At 32.4% G+C, this 16819-nt stretch overlaps 1 long non-coding RNA gene across 1 annotated transcript; it reads left to right on the top strand.

Annotated features, from left to right (window-relative positions):
* Positions 1 to 440: 440 nt before the first annotated feature.
* On the top strand, positions 441 to 10422 carry LOC120208205. Its single transcript, XR_005524283.1, has 3 exons — positions 441 to 642; positions 764 to 841; positions 10410 to 10422. It is a non-coding gene; the product is annotated as an uncharacterized LOC120208205 (long non-coding RNA).
* The last annotated feature ends 6397 nt before the right edge of the window (positions 10423 to 16819 follow it).

Raw genomic sequence — 16819 nt, 5'->3', positions numbered from 1 at the left:
TCATATGTGCTATCATATACCATACATAATTGAGAGACTCGACTCAAACTTAAAAATTAATTCATTAATTACTTAAAATTTTGAGTTATTCGAGTTATTTGAATTGTATTTTATAATTCGATTTGAGTTTGAATTTTTTTTCGATTTTATGAAGTTACAACTCAATCAATTTAAATCGAATTTTTTCAAATAGCATTGAGTCAAAAAATCAAATTTTCAAGTCGAGTTTTATATAACCCTAGTTTGTTAGGGTTTACTTTTGCTACTTATAGTAGGGTATTGGTATTAACTAGTAAAAGACTTAGTGTTAAATTACGGGGAAACCCTTCACATGCTCTCATATTTTCAATACGTTCTCTAATGTTTCTGCTTCTTCCATTCTTTTACTGTGGATATGGATGAAGATTAGTATGGTTGCGTTGGCTTGGCTTCTCTTAGTTTTTCATTAACGTTAGGATTCTTAGAACTCTCGACAGATTCCATCAGCTGTCGGAATTCGACAATGGAAAGCGTAGCTGTCGGAAGAGATTGGCCAACCACAATCGACGACGGCGAAAATATCAACAACAACCTAGTGCTCAAGAAAACCAGAACACATCCCCCATGAAAATGGTCGCAATCCCTCATCTGATAATACACCAAGTAGGTCATTTAAAAAAATTATCAGAATTTGTCATAATAATTTTTTTGGAGATTGATAATTAGTTCTTAGTTTGAAGTTTGAAAAAAAATCTACTTGTAATTTGTTTGGTGATGATCATAGGGTCCCCGCCGGATTCTGGGTTTCAGTCTTCTTCTTCAGTAACGGTGGCAGTTTCGCCGCCGCAAATGTGATCTGATTGTATGATGCATCATCATCGTCATCAGGCACACTTTTCTTTTTCTCAACTGGGTAATCGCTAACAAGTAATTCCATTGATCCTAACACTATATATATATATATATATGTATATTATCCCTGAAGTTTCAATATTGTTTTAACATCGATTGGTGTTAGGTTGTACTAACATCAAGAAAATTTTGAGTAATGGAACATGTAATATATATTAATTGTTATTCTGCTGCAAAGATAATTGGTTTGCAGGTCTACTTCTTACATTTTGGGAATGGTATTATTATCCTTTTGTCTGGTTAATGGAATTTTCCCGGAAAATGTACAAGCAAAGAAAAAGTATAGAAGTAGCCCACGTGGTACGAATTTTCTAGGAAAATTCAAAGTTGGGGGGTAGATTGGAGATGAAACGATCAAGTTGTCTCATCCATGGAGGCCAACCGTACCAAAACCGAGTTATCATTAAAAAGAATCAATATGATGTTTGAAAGATCATCATCACCATTCATCATTGTATGGCTATAGTTTTGTTATAACTTTTGGTTAAAGATGTCTTGTATTAACGGTGGATTTAGAAATAATTTTCAGATTAAACACATATGTATTAATAATCAAAAAAATTATAGCAGACATAAATAAAATTCTTAAGTAATCGACATCAATAAAATAGATAATTAATTAAAAAAAATTGAATTTTAAAATAAAATATACACACACGGACGTAGACATACATCCACAACTACGGGAGACAAAATATCAGTTTACTCAATCTCATCTCAACCTTGTGCTGATAAATGAATGGCTTCCTTCAACTCAATCCAAATCGGTCCTACCTCGTTCTATATTCTAAAGCTCCGTCCACATTGTTTTAATAGAAGTCGTTAGTTTTATTAAAAAGTGAATATTTAATATTACAATAAGAGTTTATGATTATTATCGTAAACTAAATATATAATTTGGACATTGTCCTATAACATTAAAATTAGCCACTTTATATCCTAAAAGGATATACATGGAAAAGGTTAAAAACCTAACCAAAATACCCGAACAAAAAATTGATACAAGCAAATCTTACTGCATCGACAAACGAACCACAAGAGGGGATTAAGCTATTGAAAGATCACTGAAAACTGCAAATCAGAGCCGAGCGTCGTGAGAAACTATACACGATCGCAAAATAGCGTATCCAAATTCAATCCAAGGGTCCATAGCAGGGAATATCAACTGGATTACAAATAAGCGTCATCTTGATCAGTCGTGACATCGTGAAATGCAACCCTTGAGAAAACATAAAATAAAAAGAATAGCTAAACGACTGAAAAACGTGTCATAAAAGCAGAGAAAAACGTGTCATAAAGAAGAGATAAACATGTCACAAAGAAGAGATAAAATGTCACAAAGATATAATTATTCTCATAAAAACAACAACAACAACAAAAGAGAGAAGAGAACCGACGGTCGGCAACCAACATAAAAAACATTATCATCGTCGGCTAAACAAGATCAAAGAAGAAAAAGTTGATATGATCTATAAAAACCGGTATAAACTCTAAAAAAGAAGAAAAGATTATAAAACCGGTGCCGCCTCGTCAACATTTGTTTTATAGAAACTTAGGAGCGGAAAATAACTAAAACAATATTAATATAAAATAAGACACATGTAAGATATGAAATTTAATGTGATTTAATTTTATTTATCACCACATATAAGAAGAAAAATAATTCATTATAGATATGAAGATCACAAAGAGTATAAATATATAATATTTTATGTATTCCAAAACTTTATATATATATACATACTAAAAATCGATGTATACTTGTGTAACTATGGGGTCCACAGTTGTTCGTCTTAGGTCTCCCATTGCATAACTATGTTTTTTTCTTCTCTTTGTTGTATTGAAGTGCAATCTGTAAGGGTCGGTCAATTTAATCCCACTCTTTTATTTATGTATTCGTGAATTTTCTATCGTTAATATATCTAGGGACTCTTTCTCCCCATAAGATTTAGAAGAAGTTTTTAACAATGTTCATTATTTAAAAAAATTTGATGTATCTTTAAATATCCTCTCAACGTCTTTGTAAAACACATATATGTAACGTAAACCTAAAAAATTATAAAGAGTATAAAAGGATTATACCTCTCCAAAATAATTATCTCTCGCAATCTTAAAAACTAAAACATTTTCTATTTAAAGAGCCAAATATTTGGTCACTAAAAATCTTTATTACATTAGAATTGTCAACTAAATAAATTTAATCACCAAAATAATTTTTTTGAATGTATTATTAGTATTTGAACTGGTAAAATTATAATAAAATCAAAATTATGATTATAGTTAGAATTTAAGTGAATATTTAATGGTGTTAATTTCTTACAGTTAAGTATTACGATTCGAAATTTTGATATTTGTGTTCGATTCCTCAAGGTATTTTATTGTCCTAACAGAAAATTTGATTATGAGGCATTTATTCTTTGTGATGTCAAGTGCTGCAAGTAGGGGTGTTCAATCGATCGCTTCGGATAATAGACCAAACCGAAGTATCCAAATTTCATTAATTGCTTTTTTTTTCTTTTAACCTTTAATCGAATTGAATATTTTTCGAAAATGTTTAATCTAAACCTAACAAAATTCGGTTAATTCGGTCAGTTAACCGATTAACCAAAATTTATTATAAAATAACATTTTATTTATTTTTAGGGGTTTAAGTTATTTGGGTTTTTAATATTTAATGAGTCTTTAATGGGTTTAAGTTAATTGGTTAAACAAGTTGGGTTGTAATGGTTTTTGATTGGGGTAGATTAGGCAAAATATATATATATAAATAATATATATAATATTTAATAATTTCAGTTAATTCTGTTAATTAATCGAATTTAAACCGAATTAACCGATAATCAAACTTAAAAAAAATATTAACCATTAACCGACCAAACATAAAATTAACCAATCGATTAATAAAAAAAATATTGATTCGGTCGGTTTAATCGATTAACCTAAATTTTAAACACCCCTAACTACAAGTAGACACAAGAACCATAAAAGGTGGTGTCAAGTCAATAATTTAAATATAAATAATTTTATAATATGAAAAGCTTTGATATATCCTCTGAAACAAATGGTTGAATGTTGAGTGGTACAAAATTAAACAATAAAATTTGTTAACGGTCAAGAACAAATATCTTTATTAGTCAATCAGTCACCATATTACATTATTGTGAGATTTTTTTTTTTTTTTTTGTAAATCAGGCTTAATTTCAGAAAAAAAAAAAGATATGGTTTTTACCAATAGGAGAAGACTACTAAGGGGATGTTTGGATCAAAGAATGTTAGATTTTCATAAAAAAAAATCCACATTCTCATGTTTGGTTGGCCGGGAATCTCATTCCCGGTAATTTTTTATTATCAATAGTATATTTTTTGGGGTATAATACCGGGAATGTCATTACATCCCTTTCCTTAGGTATTGTTGGATTACCGACGTTTTGAACTAAAACGCCCTTAATTTTTTTTTCTTTCAAAAATATCATTCTTCTGTCATTGAATAATAAAAATTCTACGAATGTTAAATTACAAATTTATCCTTAAACTATTTTAGATTTACAAAAAAAATCTATAATTAAAATTTTATATGAAGTTCATGGGTTAAAATAAAAGTTTACCATTTCATTAAACCTTTTTATATTTTCAATTTTGTAAATATATATATATATATATATATATTTTATGAATTTATTTTTTTTAAAGAAAATATATAAATATTTTCCAACTTGTTAAAAAATAAATATATAATAAGGACAATTTGATCAAATATACATTTCAATAATCTTTTATTCCTTTAACCAAAAACGGTAATCTTACATTCTTGCTAAACCAACCAAACACAAAATACAATATTTCTAGTAATTTTATTCCCTGGTAATCTTACAATCCCACTAGTAATCTTATATTCCGTGAACCAAACGCACCCTGAAGTCTATACTCGAAACAATGAGTGGGTCCATATCTCTTAAAGACTATGGTGGCCATTTTGAGTATCCCTTTAATTGTTTTTTCTCTTTGATAATATAGGATAAACTGCATCCATAGTCATTTAAATATCAATGAATTTTTATTTTGATCATTAAAGTTATCAAAAATCACAAAATGATCACCAACTCTCGTTAGGTTGATGGCCCCTAATCTATAACTAATATTTCAATTTAGTTCTTAAACATTTTTTAACTATACTTTTTTTGAAAAAAAATCTAAAATCTATTATAATTGGTATAATAACAGATATCCCTTTAACCTTTACATATTGTACCATGTTAGCTTTGATTCTAAAAAGTTACAGATCTAAATTATATAAAATAATCAAACAAAATAAAACAGATTTGTTTTATTTATTGTCCATGAAGAAGATAAAACAAAATCAAGCAAAATCAAAAATAAAAAAGTAAAACAAAATAATTTAGTGTCCATGAAGAAGATAAAATCCTAATATAGTTGGTAGAATTTGATGATTTTATTTTATTTATTTTTTATTTAATTGATTAAAAATCTACTTTTTTTACTAAAGTTTGTATTTTCAATCAATTTATTTTATCCAAGTTAATTTTTAATTTTTACATTTTTTTCTTTTATTAATGATTTGTTTGGATGTTTTAGAATTAGGATCACCGTATTTTAGAAAGTTTTTTAGATTTTTTTAAAAATATAATTAATAAATTTATTAAATGATTAAATTAAAGTTTTTGTTATAATTTAAGAGTCAAATTAGATATTAGTCTCATTTTTTACCACACTACATCATCAACTTAGAAGGAGCTACCGATAAAGTGATCATTTTGTAATTTATAGATAGTTTTAGTGACAAAAATAAGAGTTCGTCGAAACTTTAGTGACCATGGAGTGTAGTTTGGCCGATAATGTAAATGGGTTGAAACTGACGCAACATTCCAGAGATAAATTTGTCACTTTGTATCTAAAAGATGATTACAGACAGGGCATATATGAATTTATGTTAAAGATGTTAAAGAGTGATAATTTTAAAATGCGAAGATAAATTTTTAATAAAAAATATAAAATTAGAAGGCGATCGCGCATGCTTAAATCCATCCCTGATTACAAAAATAGCGAGGAGATGAGATTTTATGTTAGTTTAGGTTACTGTGTCCTTCAGTCTAGGAGCCTCATCACCGGAACAAGCTTTAGAGACCTAAGGTATCCTAGAAAATTTTACTTTTTCCCTGGAAACTTTGCAATTTGCTCTGACCGCTTTGCCTAAGAAAACTCACATTGCAAGTCGAGTGAATGATTTAGAGTTTTTTTTTTTACCTCAAGATAATTAGAAAGAAATTCACTTAAAATAAAGGTTAAAATGAAAATTTATTATGGCACACGGATGAATAGTATAAAATTCTGTTTGAGTAGATTTCTTTCTATGTAAGTTTTATTTGTAAACAAGAAATTTATCCATATAAATAGATACTAGAGATTAGAATTTAGATATTAGTTGATTAAACTTTAAATCGTGTTTAAATGTACATTTTCTTGTACTCTTTTGACATACTAAATTTTCTCTTTTATTCGTGGGGTTTTCCCAAAAGGGTTATCCAAGTTAAATCTTGGTGTTCTTTAATTTGTGATTGTTTTACATTCATTATTATTGTGCTTTAATTATTACAAAAACATTAGTGTTTATTACAAAAAATGAATTATATAAAAAATAGGAAAAACAACTTGAAAATGGTGATATATAACAGGGGTAGAGAGAAATATGTTTTGCTGAATTGTATGAAAATAAGTGTTTATAGTTACTTTATATATATAAAAATAGGACAATCTCATAAATTATAAAAAATGATTATTAAATGGGTTTAATTTTCTATATGAAACTGCAGACAAAATTTTATTGTCAAATAAATAACTCCTTAGAAAATATCATTTTATTTTGTTTTAGAAGATCTCAAAAGAAAAGTATACTAATTTTTCTTTATAGATATACATAAACATGATACGTGTCAAAAATAGTCATGATCATAAATAATAGAAAAATTAATAACATAAGTATTAGTAAACATATCTATGACTAATACATAATAAAAATAAATAATTATTTTCTTAATAAATGAATGAATGTGAAACTTATTAAAATATGAATTAACTTAACTCATAACACACAACTAATTTTATTTATCTAATTAAAATTTATGATATGTCAACAACTTTAACCAGTATATTTCATGATGATGGTAATATAAAGCTCAATAAACCAATAAATACAGGTCTTCCACTCCATTCTTCTACCATCTCTTTTTCAATTATTATGTCCTTGGAAATTCTCAATGGACGTCTAGCATTCAGATAATAACTTACTGATTTTCAATAATAATTGCATGTTGATATCAAAATAAGGTTTTACAATATTTCTTAGTCTATCGATAATATTTATACACTCTACAAATATAATTGTTTAAACTCAAAACTTTTAAAAAGAATAATATTCTCGACAATTTTCAATAGATTTTAGTTTGAGATATATGAATTATCTTTATGGGACATATATGATAATTACAATTAAGAATGAAATTATAATATTTAAAAATTTAAAATAAAAAATCATAATTTGAAGACGTACAACTAATTTTATATTTCGCATTCAAAGGGTCTATAATATATCTCCCCGACTTTCCATTTCCAAAAATAGAAATCAACGATTTCCATTTTTTTAAGATTTACCGTATGACACAAATATTATTCAATGAACATCACATCTGAATGTGCTAATCTCAATCCAAATAATTTAAAAAAAAACAACTCTTTCAATCAAAAACTTAACAAAAAGGTAAATTGTGTATTTAGTAACTAAATTATCAGTTTTGATCCGTTTTAATATCTAAATTTTTAATTCTTTCAAAATCATACCTAAAATTTAGTTTTTATTTCATTTTAGTACATCGCTGCTAAATTTTGAAAAAAATGAAAGTCTAGGTACCAAAATACTTTTAGTACCTAAATCATACTTAAGTTTTGATTTTTTTTTTTAAATTTAGGTAATAAAATTAATATTTTAGGTACTAAAAACGTTAAGTTTTTAATGACGGTGTATTAAAATGAAACAAACAAAAATTTTACATCTAGTTTTGAAAAAATTAAAAGTTTAGATACTAAAATAAATCAAAACTGATAGTTTAGACACTAAATACGAAATTTACCCAAATCAATTAGCACACACAACTTAACATAACACCTTTTCTTCATATACACCAAAATAGCATAAAGCAAGAGTTAAATGGCTGTCCCTTTTTCCCATATATATGGGGTAAGGGGGAGGTAAGATAGTAGGCTACCCCCAACACCAGGTTGAGAGGAGCTTCCGTAAGAGACCTCCAAATTATGAAATGCCATCTGTGGGACTCGATCCCACGACCTCAAGGTTAAGAACCTTGTGCTCTACCAACTGAGCTGGATGGTCATTTCTAATTAGCTGACCCTTATCCCCATATGTAATGGGGTAAGGAGGAGGTAAGATAGTCTCCAACACCAGGTTGAGAACAGCTTCCGTAGGAGACCTCCGAATTATGAAATGCCCTCCATGGGACTCGATCCCACGACCCCAAAGTTAATAACCTTGTGCTCTACCAACTGAGCTGGATAGTCATTTCGGCGAAAAAAATTAAAATAATATTAAATTCTCATGTGTTATCCAATCTGTACAATTATTTATAATTATTGAAGCGAACAGAATTGACCAATATCAGCATGATATGGTTGCCATCATCTCGGCATTTTTCCCGATATATTATCTATGCCCTATATATTTTTCTGTCAGGCATCATTTAGACTATTTTTTTCGATATAACACCCTTTGTAGTAAGACGCACCCCTGTAGCGCATTTTACGATGATCTGACATCACGTGGGGTAAGGCGCGCCCCCTGCAGCGCGCCTTATGCTGACATGGACACACGTGTCTAAAGTGCCTGGGGTGCCTCTTACGCCACTAGGGCTATAGCGCGGGGCAAGGGCCGCGCTTTTCAATTATCACATGTTCAATTATCAGGCATGCACATAATTTACCCGGACCTCTCGGCTTTAAAGCATCATTTCTCGGCTATAAATAGCCCTATCCCCGTAAACTCTCTCACAATTCCCTCTCAACCGAGAATACAACAATCCTTTCAACCAGTAAATAACACCCGACAATCCTCTTATATTTGATTCAGAAGTTCGTTCGATCTTTCGTTATATGGTAATTTTCTTATAATATTTTTTTATTATACTTATTGTTTAATATGATTATTTGAAAAAATATTATAGTAATTATTTTCAATTAATTTATGTGTTAGTTCAAGGGGAAAGCGGGAGCATACGTCGAAATATTTTTGCGGTGCAGATAATAATATAAAATTATATTATTTAAAATTTTTACGTTTATGTGTAAAACTTTTATTGTGTTATATTTTCGTTCATATATTATTTATTTAATCAAGTTTGTTTAAGTTGTTTTTTTTTTGCATATATAATATTGTCGCACTTTTAAACTCTAAGAATGGCGCGACTTTTAGCTATTGTTTATTATGATGGAGAAATTCGAGAAGATGAAACCGGCGTTGTTTTCGTATCAAATGAGCGTGCTAAAATATCATTCAAGGGAAACATAACTCTTGAGGAGCTGATAACGAAGATTTCGAGGAAGGTTCGTGTTGGAAGTAGTAGAAGAATGTCGTCGTTGCAGTACAGATTTCCAACATCATTGTTGCCATTAACTTATACATCGTTCGAACTATCGAACAATGATGATGTTGAAATGATGGCTGATTCTCAAAGTAATTATTCAAACGAGATATTGAGATGTATGCAAAGTTTGTTCAAGTGCATGTTGTTTTAGGTCAAACATTAAGCTCCTACTATGTGGCTAAATAAGTTGACAACCCAACTACAATAATGTGTAATGATTTTAACGCCATAATGGGAAATCCGAATCATGGTGCTGTCACATCAAATTCAATGGGGAGACATTCATCTGTAACTCTTTACGATATATACCGAGGTGGGTCCACGAATAATCCGTATGGCAACATCGCGTCCAGTTCAAGGGGAAGGCATTCATCTGTAAATTTTTTTGACTTTAACATGGAGATGCCATCAACGCAACAATCTGTACAGTTTCTATTTGACAAGATGGCTTCAAGCTCCAAGGGGAGGCATTCCACTACGAGCTTTTTTGATCTCAATGTCGATATGCCTTCTAGTTCAAGGGGAAGACGTACAAGTAGTAGGTTCTTCGACCTAAATGTGGAGAGCTTGGAGGAACCATCATCTCCACCAGAAGAACCGCTTCATGAGCATGGTGCGGATGGTGCTGAGACTGGACTATTCAGTCACCCAGAATCATTGCAATTCAAGTCCGATGATGATGATAATGTAGATGAAGTTCCATTAAATATGGCACAAACTGACCCTCCAGAACACATGTATGAAGCTGATTATAGTGTAATGTACGGGCTAGAATTTACGGATATACCTCATCTTGGTAACTATGGATATTACTCATCAATAAATAATCTTGAGTTATCTTTAGGCATGGAGTTTTCAAGCAAAGAAGAAGCGATGATGGCTATAAAAATTACAATATCCGTAATTATGTTCAATCGAGAGTCGACCGCTCCACGATAGAAAAATATGTATGCTACTGTGCCCGACGCGAAAACGGATACAATTGGATGGTTCGCGTATCGAAGAGGAAGAGGAAAAACAACAGATGAGAACTAACATTATACAACGATCCTCACACATGTTATGCTGGAGGGGTCAACCAAGATCATCCCAACTTGGACTCTGAAGTGATATGCCAAGCCATAATGCCCATGGTAAAAGCAAGCTCTCATATAGCTGTTGTTGTGTTGATTTCAACTATACAATCGCAGTATGGATACACTGTCTCCTATAAAAAAGCTTGGTTGGCAAAACAAAATGCCATTGTCAAACTTCATGGCGAATGGGATGCATCTTACAACGAACTTCCAGGCTGGTACGGAGATTGAATCCTGGGATAATTGTGGACTTCGAAACCTCCTATGCATACCATAATGATCGATTTCTTCGCGATCGATGCCAATTCTACCGGGTTTTTTGGACTTACCCACAGTGTGTTAATGCTTTCAAATATTGTAAGCCTGTGGTCCAGATCGACGAGACTTTCTTGTATGGAAAATACAAGCAAGTTTATTATTGACAGTTGTCCAAGATGTCAATCGCAACATTCTTCCATTTGCTTTTACTCTTTTTGAAGGAGAAGATACAAATTCTTGGATTTTTTTCCTCCGAAACTTACGTGCACATGTTATCACAAGGGAAAAAATCTGTGTCATTTCAGATCGCGGAGCTGGGATCAAAGCAGCAATGGAGTCTTTGGGTCCAATGTGGCAACCACCCTTTGTCCAACATAGGTATTGTCTCTGACACATTGCTGCGAACTATCCTGAAAGATACAAGAATAATGATGAGTGTCAATTAATTGTGCGCATGGGTAAGTGAAACTGATTTAGTTTGTTTTCTTTCGATCATTTTAATTTTGCAAAGAAAGCAAGTTAGTAAGTTATATATTTTTTGATCAGGTTACGAACTACTTCCTCAAACGTTTGAAGCAATGCTTCAAGATTTGCGGGCGAAAAAACAAGAAAGGATACGATTACATCAGCCTCATCGATAAAGAAATGTAGACGAACGCATATGATGGTGGATATCGATACGGACACATGACGACCAACTTGGCTGAGGCAATCAATTCAACCTTAAAGGGTGCACGTCACTTACCTGTAGCGGCTTTGGTAAAAACTATATATTTTCATTTGGGGGTGCTTTTTGCGAAGCTCGGGGGACAAGCTCAAACCTGGATGCAAGAAAGTCATGTCTATCACCCTAGATTAGTTGCAGATCTACAAAAAAAATTGATGCATCAAATGGAATGTCTGTAACAAACTTCTCTAGAAGACATGAAATATTTCATGTCACAGAGTTTTCGCGACCTCTTCAAGGGATTGAATATGTGTCGTTAAGAGTAAATTTACGAGAAAGAACGTGCAACTGCAGGTTTTTTCAAGCTCTGAAGTATCTATACTCTCATGTGATAGCAGCTTGCTCGCATACACGTCAAGACTATAACTGTTTTGTGGATCCTATATACCTACTATCTGAAGTTTTTAAGGTATACAAATTTGAGTTCCCCTATAGGTAATGATAAAGACCGTGATGAGGTTCAGGATTAGCTTCCGATTGTATCAAATCCAACTTTATTGAGGGAGCGTGGTCATCCAAAATCCAATCGAATTCATTGTGATATGGATATTCGAGAAATATCTAGACAAGACAGAAGATGTGGCCATTGTAGAAACCTAGGACACACTAGAAAAACATGTCCACTTCTGCTGTTATCAAGTAACAATTGATGAGGAACTGATGTAGTTGTTTATCAAATAAGAATTCTTGTACTTTAATTTGCATTTACTTCAATTTAATGTCATTCGATAACCACTGATGAAGATTAAAAAAACGATACCAAAATATGAGATTAGATGTTGGCGTTATATGTGATTATAATAAAAGAGATAATAAGTGACAAACTGAAGAAAGTTATCGAACACAATTATTAAATTTTATCAAACTAATAACAATTTGGTATTTGAATATAATTTAAATACAACAAACTTACAATAAGTATTAAATGGTAAATGATAAACAAATTACAATAACTTATATTAAATGGTAATAAACAAAATTAACCAAAATACATTAACAAAAAGTCCAACAAATTTAACAAAATAAATTAAAATAAATCCAACCAAATTAATGAAATAAAGTAAGTATTAAATGATAAATAATAAAAAAATTACAATAAAAAAGGTCTAATAAATAACTAAATATAAATATAATAAAAAAACAAAATCTATCGATGTCTGCGACGCGAATGTGTTCCGTAGGGCGGTGGCTGTTAATCTCGAGGAGGATTTCTTCGTATCACTGGTTGTGACTCCTCGCTGTCATCATCATCACCATCATCATCGTCGTCATCGTGAGCAGCTATATTAGGTTGATGAGGAGCTGATGACGATGAAACACCTCCATAATAAAGACCCTGGAGGTGTATGACTGACTATCCCACCGGCCTGTGAAAACTGGGAAAACTCATAAAACCCAGACATCGCTGAGTGTGAAAACTGTACAGGAGGTGTCTGTGCTACGGCTATGGGTGATGAGGCTGAACCCGCCAAAATGTGGGCATATGAACCTCAAGTCAGATCTGCAAACATAGACTCATAATATCCTCCAGGAGGGGTCATAAAACTCTGTGATGGTGGCGGCGCCGGGGTCATAAAACCAGGTGACGGTGGCGGCGGTAACATCGGGTAAGGGAACGGCAGTGGCGACATCACATATGGCTGCGGTATGTAAGTCGTTATAGACGGTGGCGGCTGTGAAGGTCTTGCTGGTGCAGCTGAGGATGAACCGGAAGCACATGCAATCCATCCACAATTCGGGGGACGATGGTGCTATGTCGATGAACGTCTTTGTCGACGTTGTTGAAAGGTCCTCCCTCGTGCATCCTCGGAAAGCAAAAACAATTTCCTGTTACTGTTGAACCACTCATAATAACCGTCAGCAACCATTAAGAGTCAGTAAAAATGGGCGCTCTACGGGGAAGGCGCCGATATCGATCTTCCCACAACACGACCTACTCATGATGCCTCACCAGCCAATTTGTATCGGTCTTACCGCGTCTATCTATGATATGCAACTCATCCATATTGCGAGGTGCTTCTGGAATTGGTTGAAAACAACCAAATTGCCGGAGCACGTGATCAGTGGAGTGCCACTCGACGATCGCATAACAGATCAAAGGGACCATCGCCATCCAAACATCTAATGGGCCCCTCAACTTAGGTGGGATCACCATCTTCACATCATCATTAAAATATGGCACCCATTCAAACTAAAACAAATATATATAATTTTTTATCAAAATAATAATCTAATTATACAACTATAATCTAAAATCGGTTTTTAAACATTAAAATGCGTACTTGTGTGTCAGCCTTCTCATAGATTAGCACCCTAATTTTTTCTAAATCATCAGGTAGCTCATGATGATTTTTCCTATCAGTAGACCACCTATTCAAGGAAAATAAAATTTATTATACACTATATAAAATGATTAATATATGGAATCAGTTTTATAATTACTTCAATAGTAGCGGAAATATGAATGGGTTCTTGACAATGGGACATAGAAAGGGCAGTCGATACCACGGCCAATACTGCAGCAGCAGGAGATATCCGCTGATAGCATTTTTTCTATAGTCAGTGGCTCGACACATCTCCCTGTATAGGAAAGCCAAAACTACCGAGCTCCAACTGAGTGACCCGGCCAGACAAAAGTCGCCAAGATGTCGCAATCATATACAGTGAACTTGGTTGCGTGATTTGTCCTGCATCAGCAACCCTCCTATCAGCTGCAGTATGCATGCCCGTGCATACATTTTAACTTCATCATCAGAGGCGCCCTCGCTCAACTCCCAAAAATTGGCATATAACCAATTTAACGGTATCCGACCACCGTTAAAACTTTCCGGGACACGTCATAGATAGTCCCGGCACAAAGCAGTCCATGAACCGTGCGCCATCCTCGATATCATATCTCCATCCACCGGAAGCCCCAGGTGCATAGAAACATCCTCAAGTTAATCGTGCACTCTCCGCACGGAAGATGAAATGTGTGGGTCTCCGGCCTCTACCGCTCCACTAAGGCAGCAATAAGGTCTAGTTCTATCTTACAGTGACCCTCATATATACCTATATGACCGGATACAACCTCTACTAAATACGGCAAGACAAAGCTAGGTATCACTAACTTAAGGTTCCTAATAAAAGGATCTAATACACGGTCCCTCTCCTAAAATTAAATAATTACAAAAATTAAATTTTTAACTAATAATCATGCATTAAATAAATAAATAAATTATTACAAATAATTTAAATTATATTAAAACGTTAAAATGTTACCGTATCAGCAAAATATCGCGATATATGATTTTCATCCAAGCGAAGTAGACCTCATTCCATTTTATATCTACAAAAAAAATTTATTAAATAAAATATTAAAAAAATTAAATACTTAAATAAATTAAAAACAAAATATTAAATATAATAAAATATACCTTAAACAGTTAAAATAGAATATAAGAGTATTAGAGAGAAGTTGATAGGATTTGATGTGATGAAAGTGATTGAAAATGGGGGTATTTATAGGGAGGGGGTGGGGTGTGAACGGTCGGGGTAGGTGGTTAATTAAACCTAAGGTGCGCCGCAGGGGCGCCTTTCTGACGTGCGTCAGATTTAAAGGTAAAGCGCGACCCCTACCTCGCGCTATATCCTACGTGATGTCAGATCAACATAAAACGCTCTACAGGACGCGCGCTTTATTACAAAGGGTGTTAGATCGAAAAAAATAATCTGAAAGGTATCCAATAAAAAAATATATAGGATATAAGTGATATTACGAGAAAAACGCCCATCATCTCTTAGTATTAAATTGAGAATGTGTATTTTAAAATACATTTTGATCAAAATATATTTATTTAGCATAAAATATACAGTGGGACATTACATGGTGATTTAGAGTTGACAATATTGATGTTAATGGCATCCAAATGCTCGGTTACGAGATTATCCACGTGTAATTGTTGTAAATTTTATATCACAAAACCCAAGGCCATAAGCTTTTCATTTTTGGAAAAACTAAAAAGTAACATTTCCCATTGTTGTACTATAAATGATATTTATAAAATTTGGATAAATAGATAATTCAACTATAGATTTAATTGAATATATGAACAAGTATATTTAAATCCATCAATTGATTTTAATAATTAAAATGAATATTATTCGAGTTTGAATAATAATATTTGTAGACGTGTGTACGTTATTAATTGATAAAAAAATATCTGAATAAATATTATCTTATAATATTTCTACGTATAGAAAATATGAGGAGTATATAGTTTTATATCTAATTTATTACACATGAAAGAAGGCTTGGGTTTCTGAAGAAAAAATAGTTTTATCTGCAACAATGTAAAATTAAGATTAGAACCCTAGAAAGAAAACATGGATTTTATATGCCTTCTCACATGCAATTTTAATATCAAACGATTCCCAATCAGATGTGTTGTTTAAAGAAGGCCAGAAGATTAGTCCATATATATATATATATACTGATTAGTGAAGAGTTGCTTGTAAGTCGGATAATGGAAGGCGTTGAAGGATAGTACTAAATTGTGGTTGCAGTTGTCGTTGTAGATGCAGTTTGCGCCTTTGCGGTGTCACGATGACATTGAAAAATATTTCGATTGATGAGAGCAAGGCGAGGGCAGCTACAATGTGATGAAACTTGATGATTGTTTGTAAAGAAAGGGAAGTATCGACAGATAAGGAAATTGGGTCATCTTCAGTGTTATGTTTATGGTTACTTTCCTTCTTTAAACCACCTTCACATGAAAAGATCAGACCAAACTTACGTACAAGAAGAGAGGTTTGGTAAAAGAAATCATTGAGTAATCCTCAACTGAGAGAAATAGACATGTCTATGACTTGAGTTCCATTGTCCCAAGAAGAAGAGAGGGTCTGTTGGTTTCTCATAAATGGGCAAACAGATAACAGTGGAGGGAGGAGAGTTCAGAGTTGCATCAGCTGTGTGTACTTTGGAGATATTTGTTTGATACAGCAACGTGTGAGAAAAGATTTACCATGATTTCATTTCATCTTCTTCAAGGAATAAAGCAATTTACAGGGAAAAAGGTACTAAAACTGAAAACCATGCTGCCAACAAAATGGCATCCATAAACCTGAAAAGAAGACACTGCTGGTACTGGATAACACCTTATAAACATTTACTAACTACCAACACAGAAAAGGTTCATCTTTTTTGTTGGTAGATGGGTGTT

The sequence above is a fragment of the Hibiscus syriacus genome, unplaced genomic scaffold (genome assembly GCF_006381635.1).
Source record: "Hibiscus syriacus cultivar Baekdansim isolate YM2019G1 unplaced genomic scaffold, ASM638163v2 tig00016065_pilon, whole genome shotgun sequence".
Taxonomy (NCBI): Eukaryota; Viridiplantae; Streptophyta; class Magnoliopsida; order Malvales; family Malvaceae; genus Hibiscus; species Hibiscus syriacus.
The sequence above is the reverse complement of the archived record's forward strand: the minus strand, read 5'-3'. Positions and strand labels throughout refer to the sequence as shown.